We start from the raw sequence: 20,843 nt of genomic DNA, 5'->3' as shown, positions 1-20,843 counted from the left end.
GACTATGAACCTTTGATTCGATCCAACACGAGCCTAGTGTTGAATCTCGGTCTAGGGATGGTGATTGATTTTAGTTACGCGTTTAATCATATTAAGGCGTGTTTTCTTATTTGGACCCTCTACTTCATTTCATGCATATCAAATAAAGCAAGAAAGAAGTACTTCAAAGTAAAGAAGAGCGTATGCTCTTTTACAACATTTGATCAAAACAAATTACTTTAAAGTAAAGAAGAGCTTATGCCCTTTTACAATATTTGATTATATCAAATTACAACCAAAATCTAATCTACACATTCCCATGGTTCAAACAAATTTGAGACAGCCTTTCATATAGCTCAATTATCATAGGCGTAGGTTCATAATCACCCTTTCTTTAATTAATTAACGCTTTAACTAATTAAACTTGAATGCAACATTTTCATTTGGTTTTTGTATCCATATAATTGATTTAAATGGAGCTAAATGAAATGAAATCCAATTCTCATTTAAAGATACAAAACTATTTTGTTCTCAACTAATTTGGGCCGAAAAACAATTACCTCAACCATTGGGCTATATTGCAAAACACAAACTTTTGAGGTCACTTTGTAAAAACACAAAAGTTCACTACTTCATGTAATTACAACTAGAACCCAAAAATTTCATCAAATACAAAAACTTTATTAAAGGAGCAAAACCTTTTGTCCTTTAGTGATTTTGGGCATTTACATAAAAATGTAAACTTTCGGGTCAAAGTACAAATACACAAAGTATCAAAACTTTATGTAATTTTATAAAAGCCCCAAAAGTACCCTATTTAATAGGGTGGCCGGTTTTGGATGAGAGAAAGTGTCATAAAACTTTTGAATTTTTCAACAAAAGTGAAAGGTGATGGTTAGGTTTGAAAAAGTGATTTCCATAAAACATGGTTCCTTGAGACAAGGAAAATGTGTAAGTGATTGGTATGGTGTGAATAGTAGAAAAGGTATGGGTATTGATTGAAAATTCAAACCATCCATCACTAACAAAAACTTTATGTAAACAACCAAAAACTTTGAATCAAAATACCCAACATTTTTGTTCTTGCCAAAAACATAACAAGAACAATGAAGAACATCCATGAAAACCATAAGAGCTCCATGAACATTTTTCACCCAAAGACACCCCAAAAACTCTCAAACTTAAGGGAAAAAACATATTACCATACTAGGGTACTTAGGGGTTCCTAATGTCACTTTAAAACACTTTTAACAAGACAAACATGAACCCAAAAATCCACCCTTTGGATTTGGCCGAATTTCCCCAAAAACATGGCACCAAATTTTAGCTCCAAAATTCATGCTCATATGAACTACATCTACAATATTTGAGATGGCAAATTTTCTAACAAAATTTACATTCAAAGAGGCAAGAATAAAGCTTGTAACAATTACAACATTCAAATCATAAACTATGAAAATACAAAATCCAAAAGGATTCACCAACTACTAGACCTAGGCTCTTGATACCACTTGAAGGAAAATTTGTGAAAAACATGTTCATTTGGGGTGCGTTTGGTACGCAGACGGGACGGAACGGGACGGGACGGAACGAAGGTGTAATTTTTGAAAAAGACATGGGGTATATTTGTCTTAAAATGGTAAAACATTGTGTTCCACAGACGTGGAACAAACCCGTTCCAGGAGGGGAGGTGGGACGCAAAAACACCCAAAATCTGTCCCGTGGAACAGCCCGTTCCACCCATTTTTGGGGCACCAAACGCGGGACGAAACACCTCGTCCCGTTCCGTCCCGTCCAGTCCCACGTACCAAATGCACCCTTGAGCAACATCTATGACATGCAATTAACAATTAAAGGCGGAATCATGCTTGTATGCACTAAAAAATAAAACATTACCCATGAAATTCAAAGCCTAGTAGTTATGTGAACCAAGACTCAACTCAAGAACAAAGTGAGTTGAGAAATTTTATACCTTTGTTGATTCCTCTTTGCATAACCAAAGGCTAATCACCCAAGGAGAGGGCCTTCATTCCTTACTTCTTAGCTCCATGGATTTCTTGGATGAGGATGGTTGAAAGGATTCTCCAAGTTCCCAAAGTTGAGAACCTCTAAGTTTCCACACCAAGGTAGGACTTGAAGAAAAGATGAGTGACCTAGAGGAAGTAAGATTGCTAGCTAAAATCTTCTAGGGTGGCCGGCCTCTTAGAGAGAAAAGGGAGCTTGTGTTCTCATCTTTTTCTCCAAAAGAAACCCTAAGGATGAAATGGCTATAAAGTTGCCTTTATACCACCTCACAATGGAGTGGCAAACTTGCAATTAAGCCAAGTTCACTACCCCTCTCTATATGGCCGGCCATTAAGGGTTCATTGGGCTTTCAAGCCCTTTGTGGTTTCAAGTTGTCATACAACTTGAGTTAATGGGCTTGACATTCAAATCTCATTGGGCCTTGCGACCCAAAACTAATCTGAGGTCTATAACGAACATATTCGTTTGATTAATTAACATATTAATTAATCATAGCCATAAATAATTAAACCATTTAATTATCCTTACTCATCTCTATTGTTTCTTCAATCTCTACCTTACACGGTGTACGATCCATTAGGTTCCTTTTAGCGAGGCAGTAGGCGATTAGAACTCTTTCAAATCGATTGTGAATTGAAACTTACTTTCAATTCTCTCTTTAGTGATTATACACGTTTAGGGCTTCCACAAACCATGAGTAACACCTAGCAATATGTCATGTTACCCAAGCTAATCAGAAGAGGTGGAGAACTTATTCAGTTTAGGATTACAATGCAATACGGTCTTTCTCTAATACAATACTCTTGACCACATTGTTTGGTTTGATAGTTTATTCATGTCTACTATCCAATGTGATTCATTTACTTATATGATTACCTTGAATGTGATTTTGAACGACTTCCTAAATTTCATTCTTACTCTGGCCAGAGATTCTTAATCATATCATAGAGTATTCTCCCTCAAACAGTTTGAAGGTTAGAGATCCCTTGTTGCGCATTCACTTGCCTCCATGGCTAAGTGGCTTAACCCCAACTATGTCGTGGACACCCTCAGATGAAGTGACTTTGACATAGTCAAAGATCAAGGACCTAACCACAAGATAACTATGATGCCTCAGGTCAAAGGATTACTTTGCATTATCCTAACCATGAGTTCTCATGTGACATGAGTATGAGAAGTCCTTGTTGATCGCGTTCAGTGAACTCATTCTCTATTAAGCACCTACATACTTGTCTTGGTGTCAGTCACACCAATGACTTGAGGCCAATCACTCTCCCTAAAAGAAGACATATCACATACTGATCTTAACGGACTGTCAATGCTCAATTGGCAATCCTATGATCAGGAGCGTTTAGGATATGTATACGAAAAAGAACGGTCCCATGAATCTAACTTCTTTATATCGCATTCTCCCAATTACATATTCCTTGGACTTATCGTTTAAGCGTATAACATTTATATGAGACGGCTTCAAACAATAATCTTTGCCCTTTAAATTAAACTATATTAGTTTAACATGTGAAATGTTCGTAAAGTATCATCGTATGATTGGTTTTAGGGCACATTTCCAACACAAGGAGTGTAGCTATGAAAAATCATCAAAATTGGAGTTAAAACTACTGTTAAATCGTGAATTTTTGTTTATAACCATCAAGTTCAATGATATATTTATTTATTAAGTAGCTTTAAATTTATTTATTTTGTTAAAACACTTAAGAAATTGAATGATATATATGTTTATTAAGTAGCTTTAAATTTATTATTGTAGTTCGGATCAGGTTTTTGTTAGAAAAATATATTATTATGTTTTATGTAAAAAAAAAAGAATTTGAAAGGAGTAAAGTCACATTTTCAATCAATTTTATAATATTTTTTTTAAATCAGAGTTAAAATAACCGTTAAATTGTGATTTTTTGTTTATAATCGTCAAAAAGTTTTGACCTGTTACTTGATATCTGAATGTTTTTTTTGGATTTTTGGCTTATGCGATCTTGAAGTATATACAAACAAGTTTGATGGTTGGATCGTTGAAACTAATTTTGTAGAATGCGTATCTCATCAAGTTGAATGATATATATATATATATATATATATTTAATAAGTGGTTTTAAATTTATTTATTTTGTACGTATAAAACTTAAGAAATTAAATGGTATATATATATATTAATTAGCTTTAATTTATTATTATGATTCATATCGGGTTTTTGTTAGAAAAATATATTATTGTGGATTTTATGTAAAAAAAAAAATTTAAAAAGAATAAAGTTACATTTTAAGTAAATTTTACAATATTATTTAAAAAAAAGAAAAAAGAAACTTGCGCGAAAAACAAATGCGTCACACTAGTTGTTAAAATTTTGGCCATGGAATTGAAAAAAATAGGCGTTTTTTTTTTTTTTAATTTTCCCAAATTACTCATAATGGAGGTGCAATTGGAAGAGTCCAGACACTACCCTCTCTCTCACTCGGTCTCTCTCTTCCCTTTCGCTCATCTCGCCCTCTCTCTCACTCCGTCTCGCTCTTCCCTCCCACTCCGTTAGACGAAGACAAAGACGAAGGAAGACAACAACCACTACCCATCCATCTGCTTCTCCTCCGCTCCACCCTCTGTCGGAATTCCTCACCGTTTCCTCAATTCTGAAGGTCCCTTCACATCTCTTTATCTCAATGTTTTCTATGTCCAGATTTCAATTTTAGTTTTTGTAATTAGATTTCAATTTTAGGTACATCAAAATCGGAATTCAGATTTCAATTAGATTGCTCAGTTAATGGGTCGTTTCCCAAAAGCGAAAATGGACATGGTGAGGGAGTTAAACCCCAATTCTTTTGAATTGGGTTGTAATTCCGGTTGATAAATAAGTAGAGAGTGTTGCAAACTTAAAATAAAATCTCTTTTTGTGTTTCCTGCGAAGAGATTATTCGTTTAGCCAACATGAGAATGATTATTGACCAGGGATTGGGAATGATTCGATGCAGATGGTCATATATAACAATAAACACCTAGATTTTGATTTTCCTTATCTGAAGCCATTGGTTATGTAATCCTAGCAACTGTTTGTTTTCAGTTCTTTTTCTTGTTTGGGAGTTGGCTTTGTAAACAACTTATGATTAGACAGTTAAGAACATTGGGTCATATGGGAATATTTGATTAGCATTTAGAAGCAGTTGATCAATCTTAAGATTTCTAAAACTAAAATTAGCTGTTATTTTGACCATAAACCAGCTAATGTAACATGAAGCAGAATAACATATGCAGAGTAAAATAACATTGGTGATCTTCTAGAGAAAACGAATTGTCAATTTTCCACATACCAAGAATTGTGGTCCATTGCTTAAACATATCATGGTTACCAAGAATTGTCAATTTTCCACATACCAAGAATTTTTATTTTACAATATAATGTTTGGAGTGCATTTGGTTTAGCGGGCTTTGCTAGAGGGTAAAGGGTGAAAGAATTGGATTGCATTTGATCATTTGCTGTTATCTCCGTGTAAGAGATACAAAGCTGCCGAGGCTCATACTTGTTTGAGGGTTCTTGTAGGTACAGATGTATTATTCGATTTTTTGAGTATTAGAATAACTATTAGCTGCATTTTAGTGCTGTGTTATGAGACATAAAATGGATATTTTTTTTCCTGTTTTTGTAGTGATTAATTGTTCCATGTACTTAAGTTTAGCTGGCTAGCTATGAACTTTATGATATTATCATGATGTCAATCAATTTAATCATTGAATTACTGCTTTTTTAGCTACTAGCCAACCTTATCTTCCATGTACTTAAGCTTTCAATTTGCTTTGAGAACTATTAAATGTAATGAATTTTGGTATTGCCTTTGTTCCCTTAATCTGTATATTGCCTTTGTTTAAGTGAGAAATGGCTATTTTCTTAAGTTTTATCACATGGCAGCTCATATTTAGAACAAAGAGGGTGTGCTTTACCACAAGGATATTTGTCTTGCAAAGTAATACTTTCCCATCCAAAAGTTTGGTATGTCCTGGAGTCCTCTCATGTTTTCAATTGCTCTAATTTATTATTACTTGGTCTTTTCTGAGTTGTATTTCTCTGAGTTGGCAGGAGCCTTCACTTATTGTTGTGTGTGTGTGTGTGTGTGTGCGCCTAAGTTGTTCGAGAATTGCTTGTTTCAACATCATTGATGTAAATCTTAGAACTCAAGGGGTGTAAATTGAGTTTATTAATAGTTGTTGGTTTTCTCATTAAACTTGGTTGGAGCTATTTCAAATGGCTTTTGGTCTAAATGTACTTTGCTGGTGTATGCTTATCTCTCTTATGCTTACCATATCATACGGGATTTTGTTTTATTTTTTTTCTGATGTCCTAAACTCACACTTTTCTTCAGATTGTGTTGGTTCTGCATTCAATGTAAAGGGTATCATGGATTGCCCTAATTGTTGCGAAATTGAGAATGGCGAATGGAGGTACTATGTATCTTGTAGCCCTGACCGTGAGCTCGACCTATCTGAGGATGATATGGATTATGAGGATAGTCCTATAGAGTTCCTTGACATGGTAAAAGTAATGACAGCATTTATCAATATTGCTTTTTTTTTTCCTTTCAAATCAAACAAGCTTCATAGAATGTTGTAAAATTTGAGTGAATCGCGAGTATGAGCCAAGATACAATACGATGTGCACACCCCTGCATAACAAGATGCGAGAACTAATGCGCGTAGTTTATAATTTGTAAATGGATAAAACCAATTTATATTGTTAGACTGTAAATTTCATCCATTTTGTGAGTAGCATTGTCCATTGCACGCTAGACCTGGATGTTTAATGTTCCTTGTACAAATATTTCTTAGTTCGTACATACGTTTGTGGATGTTTCAGGGGCTACAGGGAACTATGCTACGCTGTTTGCATCATGGTGAATAGTAACCATTGTTTCTACTCTGCAAGCTCCTTACTCTCCTTCTGCTTTTGTGTTAAATATTGCTCTCATACCATATTAATTGTCATCAGAATATACAAATTGTTCTGTTTTATTAACATGTTAAAATTATGTAAATTCGTGTTGCATAGGCTGTTTATTTAATAGGTCAGATTGATTAAGTTAAAAAACCTTGTGGGTTTAAGAACTCTGCTGCATTCATGCTTATAAGAATAACACATGGTTTTTCTTTTTTATATGAAGTTTATGAAAAAATTCCGCCTGTGTAAGTTTATCTTACATTGCGGGTCCCAAGCCCGGGCAAAGGAGGAGGGGGAGGGCGTCAGGTAGTTGACAGCCGGCACTCCTCGGTTACGTCGAATCCTTATGAAAATAAATCCAGAACGAAATCGCGCTAAAGCTAGGGCGTAAGTGGCGCGCTGTGTGGCCCGAGCACAGTGATAAGTGAGCAAGGGTCGCTGCATCTCCATCGGCACCCGGATGCAGTGTTAAATGAGCAAGGGGGCCATAGAAACTTCTTTTCGAACGACTTCACTCAAAGTTGTTTGGGAGCATATGCTCCTATCAACTTTACACAGGACACACAAAAGAAGTACTTTGATCTTATTGGATGGGGGAGGGTGAAGAAGCTAGGACAGAAGGGTAGAGTTCAAGAGAGTAGAATGCGTTTAGGAACGTGGAGTATAGGAACCTTAACGGGAAAATCTATGGAAGTAGTGGAAGTTATCGTGAGGAGAAGGATAAATATTATGTGCCTACAAGAAACTAAATTGGTTGATTTTAAGGCAAATGATCTAGAAAACTCAGGGTTTAAACTTTGGTATTCGGGCACAAATAGAACGAGAAATGGTGTTGGCATCATCGTGGACAAGACCTTGACACAAGATGTTGTAGATGTCAAGAGGGTAGGAGATAGAATCATGGCAATCAAGATTGTAATAGGACAAGAACTCATCAATGTGATTAGTGCGTACGCACCTCAAGCAGGGTTGGATACGAGTTCGAAGGAGAAATTTTGGGAAGACCTTGGAGAATTGGTGCAAGGAATTGCCCAGACGGAGAAGTTATTTATAGGAGGAGATTTAAATGGACACGTGGGCAGGGAGACAGGCAACTATGGAGGTTTTCATGGTGGCCATGGTTTTGGGGAGAGAAACGAGGATGGGGAAGCTATCTTGGATTTTGCAATGGTATATGATCTCTTCTTAGCCAACACCTTCTTTAAGAAGAGAGAAGAACATGTGATCACCTACAAGAGTGGGTCGTAAAAAACACAAATAGATTTTCTTCTAATGAGGAAAGGGGATCGTATAACTTGTAAGGATTGCAAAGTTATACCAGGAGAGAGCTTGGCTAATCAACATCGCTTGTTGGTGATGGATGTAAATATCAAAAGAGTGAGAAAAGAGAACAAGACTTGGAAGTGCCCAAGGACTAGATGGTGGAATCTAGAAAAAGAAAAACAAGTCATTTTCAAAGAGAAAGTAATCACCCAGTGTGTGTGGGATAGAGAGGGGGAAGCTAGCCAAAGGTGGGATTCCTTGGCTAGTTGTATCCGAAAGGTAGCAAAAGAGGTACTAGGAGAGTCCAAGGGCTTTGCTCCACACCAAAAGGAATCTTGGTGGTGGAATGAGGAGGTACAAACAAAGGTGAAGGCTAAGAAGGAATGTTGTAAAACCTTATACAAGGACAGGACCAATGAAAATGGTGAAAGGTATAGAAGAGCGAAACAAGAGACGAAGAAAGCTGTGAGAGAAGCTAAGTTAGCGGCTTATGACGATATGTATAAGCGACTAGATACCAAAGAAGGAGAGTTTGATATCTATAAACTAGCTAGAGCAAGGGAAAAGAAGACAAGAGACCTAAACCAAGTTAGGTGCATCAAGGATGAGGATGGAAAGGTTCTTGCTACAGAGAACGCGGTCAAAGACGGATGGAGAGGTTATTTTTATAATCTTTTCAATGAAGGACATGAAAAGAGTACTTCTTTAGGGGAGTTGAGTAACTCAGAAGAGTGTAGAAACTACTCCTTTTATCGTCGAATCAGAAAGAAAAAAGTGGTTATAGCTTTGAAGAAGATGAAGCATAGAAAAGTAGTGGGCCCAAACGATATACCGATCGAAGTGTGGAAAGTCTTGGGAGAGACATGTATAGCATGACTCACTGACCTTTTCAATAGGATTTTGAAAACGAAGAAGATACCAAATGAGTGGCGAAAGAGCACTTTGGTGCCTATCTACAAGAATAAGGGCGACGTACAAAATTGCATGAACTATAGGGGTATTAAGCTAATGAGTCATACAATGAAGCTCTGGGAGAGAATCATTGAGCATAGATTGAGGCAAGAGACACGGGTTTCGTACAACCAATTCGGGTTCATGTCAGGGCACTCAACCATGAAGGCAATTTATCTCTTACGAAGATTGATGGAAAGATATAGAGATGGGAAAAAGGATTTACACATGGTCTTTATAGATTTGGAAAAAGCGTATAATAGGGTCCCAAGAGACATTCTTTGGAGGATTTTAGAGAAGAAAGAAGTACGAGTAACATATATCTAAGCTATAAAGGATATGTATGAAGGAGCAAAGACTGCCGTAAGAACTCATGAAGGACAAACCGAAAGCTTCCCCATAACTGTAGGATTACATCAAGGCTCATCCTTAAGTCCTTACCATTTTGCATTGGTAATGGATGAGTTAACAAAGCATATTCAATATGATATTCCTTGGTGTATGCTTTTCGCATACGATATAGTGTTGATAGATGAAACTCAGGAAGGGGTAAATGTGAAGCTTAACCTTTGGAGAGAAGTGTTGGAATCTAAAGGTCTTTGCCTAAGCCGATCAAAGACAGAATATATGAAGTGCAAGTTTAGTGCAAATGAAGGCCAAAATGAGTTAGGGGTGAGGATCGGAGATCAGGAAATACCAAAGAGCGATCGTTTTTGTTACTTAGGATCTATCTTGCAAAAGAACGGAGAATTAGATGGAGATCTCAACCATAGAATACAAGCTGGATGAATGAAGTGGAAGAGTGCATCTGGCATGTTGTGTGACCGCCGTATGCCAATGAAGCGCAAGGGAAAATTTTATAGGACGGTAATAAGGCCGGCGATGCTGTATGGCACAGAATGTTGGGCGGTGAAGCATCAACACGTACATAAAATGGGCGTAGTGGAGATGAGGATGCTTCGTTGGATGTGTGGGCACACGAGAAAGGATAAGATTAGGAATGAGGATAACCGAAGTAAAGTAAGAGTAGCTGAAATTGTAGGAAAGCTGAGAGAAAATCGGTTACGGTGGTTTGGACATGTGCAAAGAAGGCCTACTGACGCTCTGGTTAGAAAATGCGACTACGGGACAGAGGTTCAGAGCCGAAGGGGTAGAGGAAGACCTAGGAAAACTTTGGAAGAGACTCTAAGAAAAGACTTAGAGTATTTGGATCTAACGAAGGACATGACACAAGATCGAGCACAATGGCGTTCTAAGATTCATATAGCCGACCGCACTCAGTGAAGAAGGCTTTGGTGTATTTAACACAATACGTTGAAATGAAGCAAAGCTTATTTATTGATATCTCCGATAAGTTACAAATATGTACATATACATGAGTCAAAATAAACAAACAAGAGGGAGCCTTCACAAAGGTTGCTTAGGAGAAGGCTTAGCAGTCGGTAGAGCCCCAAAAAGAGAAGGCACCGGAAGGGGATCATTCAGAGCCTCAGTACTAGACAGAACCCTAGAAGGAGGAGGCATTGGAGGTTGATCATTTGGAGCTTCATTACGCAGTACAGCCTTAAAAGACGAAGGCAATAAATGCCTTTGGAACAAACCCACAAACCGCTGATGATCAAGTAAAACCTGACTATCAGATTCTTTCATCTGGTTAAGCTTCCTCTTCATGTTTGTAGCATAGTTATGTGCAAGCCGGTGCAACTGTTTATTCTCATGCTTGAGCCCTCTAATCTCTTGTTTGAGACTCATCACTTCAGCCGCTAATGATTCAACTTGGCGGGTTCGAGCAAATAGGCGTTGGGCCATATTAGATACAAAACCTGCACATTGAACACTCAGAGCCAGAGAATCTTTAACAGCCAACTCATCAGACCGTTTGGAAAGTAGTCTGTTATCTTTGGGAGTGAGAAGGTTTCTGGCCACCACCGCATCGGTCATATCATTCTTCATCACGAAATCCCCAACGGTAAGAAGACCAGTAGGGGATAAGAAGGATGGGCACCCTATGTTGTTTGGAGAAGGCGTGGCTGCCTCTTCAACAAGGTTCAAGTCAAAACGACGGTCGGAGGGGCCAGACATTTTCAAAGGTGTTGAAGAGAGAAGAGGTCGGACAAATCAAGATCTTAGAAGTGCAAGAAGGGAGCTTCTACTGGTGGAGATTCAAGTGTGCTTTGGAACTTAATGCCAGCCTCTATAAAAATCTGCACTCGACGGAGCTTCAGAAATCGAAGAGGCGCCTGCTCAGAAATGGAAGAGGCGTTTGCTTTTTCAAAAGCTGGGCTGCTCAGAGACCACGAGGGCCAATCTCAGAAATCGAAGAGGCGTTTGCTTTCTCAAAAGCTGGACTGTTCAAAGATCACGAAGGTCGATCTCAGAAATCGAAGAGGCGCTTGCTTTCTCAAAAGCTGGGCTGCTCAGAGACCACGAGGGCCGATCTCAGAAATTGAAGAGGCACTTGCTTTTTTCAGCCTTGTCAACACCTGTCGCATGCACACTCAGTTTTGCTGAAATTACGAGCATTCTATTAAAGATTTCTGGTGAAGTAGAAAGCACGTGAATCTTACTGTTCAATTATCCACTTTCCACACACACCATCAGCTCATGGGTACCACAGATAACTTTACCAAAGATCTCTGACAAAGTTTAGACACGTGAAGCTTGTAGCTCCCACTACATCGCTATGATCAAGAAAGGTAAAAGAATAGCAAAGAAACAGCACTAACAAAGTTTAGACACATAAATTTTGAAGGTCTAGCTACCATATTATTACCCACAAGGGTAAATGAACAGCACCACTGCTGGATAATTGGAAAATCTCTATGTGTCAACCTCTGTGCTCCGTGGCAAGGTAGACTAGCAAACATGCCCAACCTTTACTCACATTCGAGAAAACACTCCTAACAAGATTGCTTGCTCCAAAATCGAAGAGGCATCGCCCTTCGAATCTCGAGAGTCAGACTCCCAACATGATTACTTTCTCAAAAATCGAAGAGACACCGTTCTCTGAATCTCGAAAGCCAAACTCCCAGCAGGATTACTTTCTCAAAAATCGAAGAGGCACTGTTCTCCGAATCTCGAGAGCCAGATCCCCGACAGGATTGCTTGTTCGAAAACCGAAGAGGCATCGCTTTCTCAACTTCGAGAGCCAGATCTCCTTGGATAAAGCTTGTCTGTAATCTTCACACGCAACATCAGCTTTCCAGATACCACAGATCACTTTTTCAAAGTGCTCTGACACACGTGAAGCTGGCAGCTTACACTATCGTGCTATGACCAAGCAGGGTAAAGGAATAACATTACTACTTGTTGTTAGGGAGACTCTTATATATGTCGACCTCCATCCTCAACGGACAGGCAGACTTGCAAAAATGCTCAACCATTCCTCATATCTGAGAGGGCACTCCCAACGAAGCCTCTTAAAATACTCAGCTTTCTTTCCCCCCCCCGATAATACCTCTGTAAACAAGCTACACCAGAGCAAGAATATCTCATATTATCAAGGTTAAAAGCAAGAGTATCCCATATCATGCTTTTTCCCTGTCTTTTCCTTTGGCCTTGTTCTTACCTGCAAGACAAGGAGAAAGAGAGCAATCAATCAGCAGTTGGAATCAAGCTTCCGGTCAGGAACTGACTGCCTGGAACCCCTTACCTGATTACTTACCTGGCATTGCTCTCGAGTACTCATCTTCAACATCTTATGCTTCCAGAGAAGATATCATATCTGCCTGAGGAACAGATAGGGAAAGTGAGAAGGATACAAGGAAGCATGTGGAGACAAGCGTAATAGAACATGTGCCGATACATCCACTACTTTGTCAACAGCAAAAGTATCACATATCAGCAGGGTTGAATGTACTCTAGATTTGATGGACTTGTTTTGACCCTCAAATTCTTCAGTCGGCCTTATACTCTGGAGAAAACCAGAAAACCCTCAAGCCCAGTTCAAGAATAAGCCTGTGGAAAGTTCCTTCTTCAAAAGCAAAAGTATCTCATATCATCTATCCTCATTTTTCTTCTCTTTATCCTTCATGCTGTCTGCAAGATAGGGAGAATGAGAACAATCAGCCGGAACTCGAAATCAAACTTCCGATCTGGGACTGATTGCTTGGAGCTCTGATTGCTTACCTTGTCTGTCACCTCTTTCAGCAGATCCCCTAGCTCGGCGACTTGGGGGACTCCTACTACATGGTTTGTATCGCACTTGACCAAGCCTGAAACTACAAGTAAGCTTCAAGTGAAATTGATATATTACCTTGTGCATCTCCACCAATTAAAGATACCACCCCTGGATGGAGGAAGAGTACTTCCAGAGAAGATGCCACATCTACCTATGAGACAGATAAGGCAAGTGAAAACGATACCACACTTCGATACTTAGAAGTTTCGTGATTACGAGATCATTCACTTGTACTCACTAAATGAGAGCTTGAACCTATGTACTTGTGTAAACCCTTTACAATTAATGAGAACTCCTCTACTCCGTGGATGTAGCCAATATGGGTGAACCACGTACATCTTATGTTTGCTTTCCTGTCTCTATCCATTTACATACTTATTCACACTAATGACCAGAGCAATCTAGTGAAGATCACAAACTTAATACTTTCTGTTGTATCAAAGTCCTCACTGATTTTGTGCATCAACAATCCTTAAGTCCTTACCTTTTTGCGTTGGTAATGGATGAGTTAACATGACATATTCAAGATGATATTCCTTGGTGTATGCTTTTCGCAAACGATATAGTGTTGATAGATGAAACTCGGGAGGGGTAAATGCGAAGCTTAACCTTTGGAGAGAAGTGTTGGAATCTAAAGGTCTTCGCCTAAGCTGATCAAAGACAGAATATATGGAGTGCAAGTTCAGTGCAAATGGAGGTTAAAATGAGTTAGGGGTGAGGATCGGAGATCAGGAAATACCAAAGAGCGACTCTTTTCTCTACTTAGGATCTATCTTACAAAAGAACGAAGAATTAGATGGAGATCTCAACCATAGAATACAAGCTGGATGGATGAAGTGGAAGAGTGCATCTGGTGTGTTGTTTGACCGTCGTAGGCCACTGAAGCTCAAGGAAAAATTTTATAGGATGGCAATAAGGCCGGCGATGCTGTATGGCACAAAATGTTGGGCGGTGAAGTATCAACACGTACACAAAATGGGTTTGGACATGTGCAAAGAAGGCCTACTGACGCTTCGGTTCGAAGATGTGACTACGGGATAGAGGTTCAGGGCCGAAGGGGTAGAAGAAGACTTATGAAAACTTTGGAAGAGACTCTAAGAAAAGACTTAGAGTACTTGGATCTAATGGAGGACATGACACAAAACCGAGCGCAATGGCGTTCTAGAATTCATATAGCCGACCCCATTTAGTGGGAAAAGGCTTTGTTGTTGTTGTTGTATATGAAGTTTATGAAAAAAGGGTTATGGCTGAAGCTGGATGCTTCACAGTATCGTAAGAAGAGTCTGATGATGGTCATGTCAAATAGTCAAATATGTTTTGTATTGATCTGTCTTCTGCAGGGATTAGATGTCTTATCATATATGCATACGTGTTTTAATCTCCATTCATGTGCTATCCTTGGATCTCTTTTCAGATTGGTAAGTTCTGAGATTGTTCTCTTGTCGTTTGCTTGTATTGAGTTCGGGCATTTGTGAACCTATTTCTCTTTGTATGAGAGTCAAATTTCTTAATGCAGGTTCAATCGTTGCCGAGGATGATTATCATGGATGAGAATGGAAAGCAGGTAACTTATCCAGCTTTCTTTTTCTTACACTTGTGCTTCTAATCTTTTTCTTGCACATGTCTACGGGGTTTGTTGCCAACACTTTGCTTGTATGGACACTTATTTAAGACTGATAAGTGATTTCTAACACGATGATTGTTCTCACATTTATAGTTACAATTTTTCTTTGTGCCACTTTTGATTCGTGTCCTGAAACAAGCTCGACGAGAATGGAGAGAGACAGAGAGAGTATACGAGCACGAAAGTAATAAGTAGTTAGCATGGAAGAACAACGTGAAGGAGCTATATGAAGGAGTGATGAAAAAGCTATATGAAGATGAAGAAGCTACATACACTGTATGTACAAAAGGGAAGATGTTTTTATCTGCAGGTCTTCAAAAGAATTCAAGTTTGTATTTTTGGAGTTTGAGGACTTATGTCAATATGTTCAAACGCATATCTTAGGTTTGTAATGACTTTATTGGTTTTACCACATTGATCTTATATACGTTTGTTTTTATTAATGATAATACAAAATATTCTTTAAACAATGCTCAATGGAAATTTTACCAAAAAGCATATATTTCTTGCCTCAATTTCTTTCATCCATGGCACAATTTTGAGAGCCCAACAAAGAAAATAAGCAGAAGCTGCAAAACAAAAAACACTTTGGTAAAGGAGAAGTTGTGGGAAGCTGTATCTCCCCCAGTGAAGGAGCTCACATGTAGAAAAGCAGCAGATACAGCACTAGAGTAACTGTTACTGCTTGGAAAAAAAAAATTAATGAAAAATGATTGAAAACTTTGAGTATTAACGATAAGGGCAAAATAAAGGGCAAACTGAATAGTACAAGGATTGACTTTTTAGTTTAAAAATGTGGTTTTTCGTTAAAGTGAACAGTACTGGAAGCTTTCATATGATCATATGTTACTTTGGGCACCCTCAGCTTCTTATTAGACATCACATTTTCCATCTACAAAAACTATGAATTGGTTATACCATTTGGTCTGTTTGTTAGGTGCCTCTTGACTAACATTTTGAAGGAGAAATTGCAAGAAGTGGTTCCTAGGTCCGAGGAGAATGCCAATGGGATAGTAGTTTGTTTCACTAGAAATAATGAAGGCGTGGAGTGGTGTGCTAAGTTTTGGGTCATTGGGTGTAGAGATAGAAACATTGATTGTTATTTTCTTATTTATTTATTTAAGGTTAAACTTGGAAGTTTAGTGGATAAAACTTTTGTGTTGGGTGTATAGATAAAATAACTGGATCTAAATAAAATTTCACCTTTAGCCGCTGGATTTAAATTTGGACAGTTATATCTTTTTTTGCTTAAATGTCAAAATGGTCCTTGTGTTATAGGCTAAAAGCCATATGGCCAATTTAGTCTCCATGTTTTCGATTTGGCTAATTTAGTCCTCGTATTTGTCTCTATTAGCCAATCAAGGGCATTTCATTCAATCTCTTTTAAAAAATTCATAAGAAAAATCATATGAGAAATAATTTTTTTGTCTCTTTACAGAAAAATAAGACATATAAAAAATAAAACTTCCAATCGGAAAAATGATTAATGTAGTGACATAAAAAAAAAGAGGGTAATGTTAGGGAGGAGGTCGGAGAGTTGGGGGGAGAATAAATTTTCTTTTAATTTTTAATTTTATTTCATTTTAAATATTTTAAATCAAATAAATTATAATTTTACAAATAAGTTTATAATAATTTATAATTTTTTTAATAGAAATTAGAAGGAAATGTTCTTAATTGGCTAATAAAGATAAACACAAGGACTAAATTGGCCAAATTGAAAACATAGGGACTAAATTGACACAATGACTAAAACACAAGGATCATTTTAACATTTAAACCATCTTTTTGTTACCGTTAGATTTGATAGTATTCGATCTCAACTGTTGAATTCAATAAATATATAAATATATAAAAAAATTGAACGTGGATTGTTGGATCAACCAACGACCCATTTAAATTGTGGCCATTGGATCATAAAAAAGAGCCGTTAGGCTCATTATAATTTATGGTTGCTGACAGGCGGGGGACATGCTGACACACCTCGACCTAAATCAAGGCGTGTTGGTCGTCATGTGAGGGTGACGTAGCCATATGCGCAGTCCGGAAGTGATAATGATATAAAAATACGAGTAAATAAAAACCAAGCTAACTAATTTACACTAGACGGATAAATAGGTGCGAGTGATGAGATTTAAGTGTAAACACACACAATCAGAGCATAGGTAACCTAAGTGCAGTCCAGTAGGACAAATACTAATTATACAATACCAGAGAGATGGTCCTACATTAAACAATGTATGTCAAAACTGCCATAGTCTCCTCATAAGCCACCAACAAGAACGCTTATACCTAGAACCTGGAGGGGCGCAAAACAGAAAGTGTGAGTTGGTAAAAATAGAGCTTTTCAAAACTATTTCACTTAACAAAAGTAATAACCCCTCGCAGTAAAACCTGTATAATTTCCCAGAAAATAGACTACATATCTATCTTGAAACCACAGTTGAAATAGCCAAATCCACATGTATACCATGCCAAATATCTCAACATAATGAAATAAGTAAATCAGGTGAAGTAAATCAATGAAAAGTAATATGTCAGCCGGATCCACATATGATGGCCTGTACGGCTGAATCTATAGCTCATCAGATATGCCTGCACACGAGTCGGAACCACCTAAAGTGGTATGTACGACAGGACTGAGTATGATCACCTGACGACTGTGCGAATAATCGCAGGTCACCTACGAGTCGAAACCACTTATAGTGGTCTATACGACAGGACTGTGCACCAAACTTGGATCCAAGGTGAGCGTGCGGCGTGGGAGGTGAACATCACGTGAAGGACTGTGCCTTAGCCATGGGCGAGAGCACTAACACTAGGGTGTAGGTTTATGAGCTATAAATGCCTCTATATGTAACCATAATCATGTAACTCACATCCACAATCTATAAACTCCCCTGGAACTTACCTGAGCGTTCGCAGCACCAACAATAACATATACAACTACTAAATGCATATTCTAAGTATAAAACATTTGGCATGGCATTCAAACCATAAAACCATTTAAATAAGTTATTTGGGAAAAATACCAACCATATATATATATATATATTAAAAACCAAAAGCCCATTCACTGGTATGTGGCAGGGTCATAACTCCCGAACCTCGCCTGACTGTGCTCGTCCTCAAGAAACGTCTCACCTGATGCCGTTAGCATATTCCGTCAAAGTTGACAGAATATTCTTTTTCTCCTTCCTTAGTTCGCTGGAGTCTGGCGCCGGTCACCGCTGCACTCATCGGTTTCTGGAAAAACTTCAAACCTTAATATCTCACTCATTTCAACACCAAATTTCATGAAATTTTTACCAAAATAAAGCTCTCAACAAGGAAAACATTATCTTACTTCTTTGGAGTCCTAAAACCAATGGAAATTGGCCGGAAAAATTTTGTGAAAACCGGCTAAGTCTGCAACTCGATAAACTCGAGTGTCCCGACGTTCAAAACCTTCCAAAATTCCTCTAACAACTTCGTAAAGTCATTTTAAGATTCTCTCGTACCTTAAAACCCCGCAAAACACTCGTGATCAAGCTCGAGCAACAGGACACCTTGTCGGAGCTCACATGTTCTTGAGTTCCCGAAGTCCTCACATCAAACTAATGGTATGGTTAGACTCCTGAGCTTGCAAGGAACTCGAATGTAATCCACTAGCTCGATTTGCAACAGTTTAAAGAGTTTGGGCTGGTTTCAAGTGTACAGAAAGAGAGAGAGTTCGAGGAATACATAGAGAAAACGGGAAAGGTTGCATGTGTGAGTATGTGTGTGTGGTGATCCGGATTGGGCACCATTTAAAAATCCTTAAGCTCTAATTGGGCTACAAAATTAAACCCTTGAGTTCCAATTGGCCCGCTAAGAAGTCCTAATAATTCTACCATCTTAATTGGGTCCCAAAAATTAGGAAATGATGTAATTGGTACATTTTTCTTAGCCCATAAATGCATTCACAACCCAACGCTCAAGGGTAAAATTGTCATTTTCACGCCTTCGAGAATAAAATACAGTATAAATTCGGGTCATCACAACCTACACCCTTAAGAAAATTTCGTCCCTGAAATTTCATACAATAATGTACAAACCACTAATATTCGTAAAACAAGCGTGGATACATATCTCTCATACGATCTTCCGTTTCCCAGGTGGCTTCCTCCACCAAATGATTTCTCCATAAAACTTTCACTAAGTGCACGGTTTTATTCCTCAGAACCTTATCCTTCCAATCCAAAATCGTCACCGGCTCCTCGTCATAAGTCAAATCTGGATTAATTTCTAGTGGTTGGGGAGGTATCACATGTGATGGATCTGAAACATAATGGCGAAGCATAGAAACATGAAAAACATCGTGCACCATAGTTAATTATGGAGGAAACTCAAGCTTGTAAGCAACGTCACCGACTCATTCAGTGATCTGGTACGGTTCGATGTACTTAGGACTTAACTTACCCTTTTTCCCGAACCGTACAACACCTTTCCACGGTGATAGCTTCAGAAATACCCAATCACCAACTTTATACACTCTATCAGTGGCATGTTTATCTACTAAACTCTTCTGTCAATCCTGGGTTGCTTTCAGGTTAGATTTAATTACTTAAATATTCTGTGTAGTCTCATCTACAATCTTAGGCCCCACCAAAAATCTTTCATCAACTTCTGACCAGTATAAAGGAGTCCGACATGACTTACCATAGAGTGCCTCAAAAGGTGACATACCATGCTCGAATGGTAGCTGTTATTGTAGGCGAATTCCATCAAATCTAAACGCTTATGCCAAGCATTGCCAAACTGCGATACTGAAGATCTTAGCATATCCTCCAGCGTCTAAATAGTTCTCTCAGATTGCCTATCTATATGAGGATGATACGCCATACTATAGAGAAATCTCGAACCAAGAGCCTCCTGAAATGCCACCCAGAACTTAGAAGTGTACCTCGGATCCCGATCCGAAATAATACTAACCGGAACCCCGTGGTATTTAACAATCTCTGATATAAATAATTCAGCTAATCGACTTAAGGAATATTTCTCTCGTACTGGAACAAAGTGTGCTAATTTAGTAAGCCGATCCACGATCACCCAAATTCCATCATAACCTTTTCGCGTACGGGGAAGCTTGTACACGAAATCCATAGTAATATTTTCCCATTTCCACTGTGGAACGGGAAGTGGCTGCATTAACTCAAACAGCTTTTTCCTCTCAACTTTAACCTATTGACAAATGGCACACCTATTCACATATTCAGCAATTTCTCTTTTCATACTAGGCCAATAATAAAATGGTCGAATGGTATGATACATTTTAGTACTCCCATGATGCATTGCATAAGCCGATACATGTGCTTCATCAAGAATTTCTTTCTTAATTCTGCATTATTTGGCACGTACATTTTATTCTCTTGCACAAGCATGCCATCCGATTCTCTAATTCTGAGATCTTTCTTTTTCCCCTGATTTCTTGCTTGAATTAACTCCTGAGTTTCTTCATCATTCGTCTGAGCCTCGAGTACATGATCAATTAAAATTGGTCTGACTTGGAAACTAGCAAACAAAGCTTCCTCCCGATCTTCTACCCCTAACTTTAGTCCAGTGGACCTCAAATCTGCAAGAAGAGGGATTCAACAAGTGTATAAAGCATTAATTCTGTCTTGAGATTTCCTGCTAAGTGCGTCTGCCACCATGTTTGCACGATCGGGGTGATACTCAATCGTGCAATCATAATTGATGAGTAACTCTGTCCACATTCTCTGTCGAAGATTAAGGTCCCTCTAGGTGAAAAGATACTAAAGACTTTTATGATCCGTAAAAATCTTATATTTTTCTCCATATAGATAATGTCTCCAAATCTTCAAGGCAAAAATAATGGCTGCTAACTCAAGATCATGAGTAGGATAATT

The 20,843-nt window shown here is 38.2% G+C and overlaps 1 long non-coding RNA gene across 3 annotated transcripts; it reads left to right on the top strand.

The window, feature by feature from the left end:
- Window positions 1-4,410: 4,410 nt before the first annotated feature.
- Window positions 4,411-15,425, top strand: LOC126619951 (uncharacterized). 3 transcript variants are annotated; one of them, XR_007622201.1, is made up of 5 exons: window positions 4,411-4,649; window positions 5,915-5,995; window positions 6,366-6,535; window positions 6,857-9,746; window positions 13,969-15,425. It is a non-coding gene; the product is annotated as an uncharacterized LOC126619951 (long non-coding RNA). The 3 variants fall into 3 exon arrangements; XR_007622200.1 differs by having other exon boundaries at window positions 4,424-4,649; window positions 6,857-15,425; XR_007622199.1 differs by lacking the exons at window positions 6,857-9,746; window positions 13,969-15,425 and having other exon boundaries at window positions 4,424-4,649; window positions 6,366-6,788.
- Window positions 15,426-20,843: the final 5,418 nt, after the last annotated feature.

The sequence above is a fragment of the Malus sylvestris genome, chromosome 4, assembly GCF_916048215.2.
Source record: "Malus sylvestris chromosome 4, drMalSylv7.2, whole genome shotgun sequence".
Taxonomy (NCBI): domain Eukaryota; kingdom Viridiplantae; phylum Streptophyta; class Magnoliopsida; order Rosales; family Rosaceae; genus Malus; species Malus sylvestris.
Note: the sequence above shows the minus strand (reverse complement) of the source record. Positions and strands in the feature narration are given on the sequence as shown.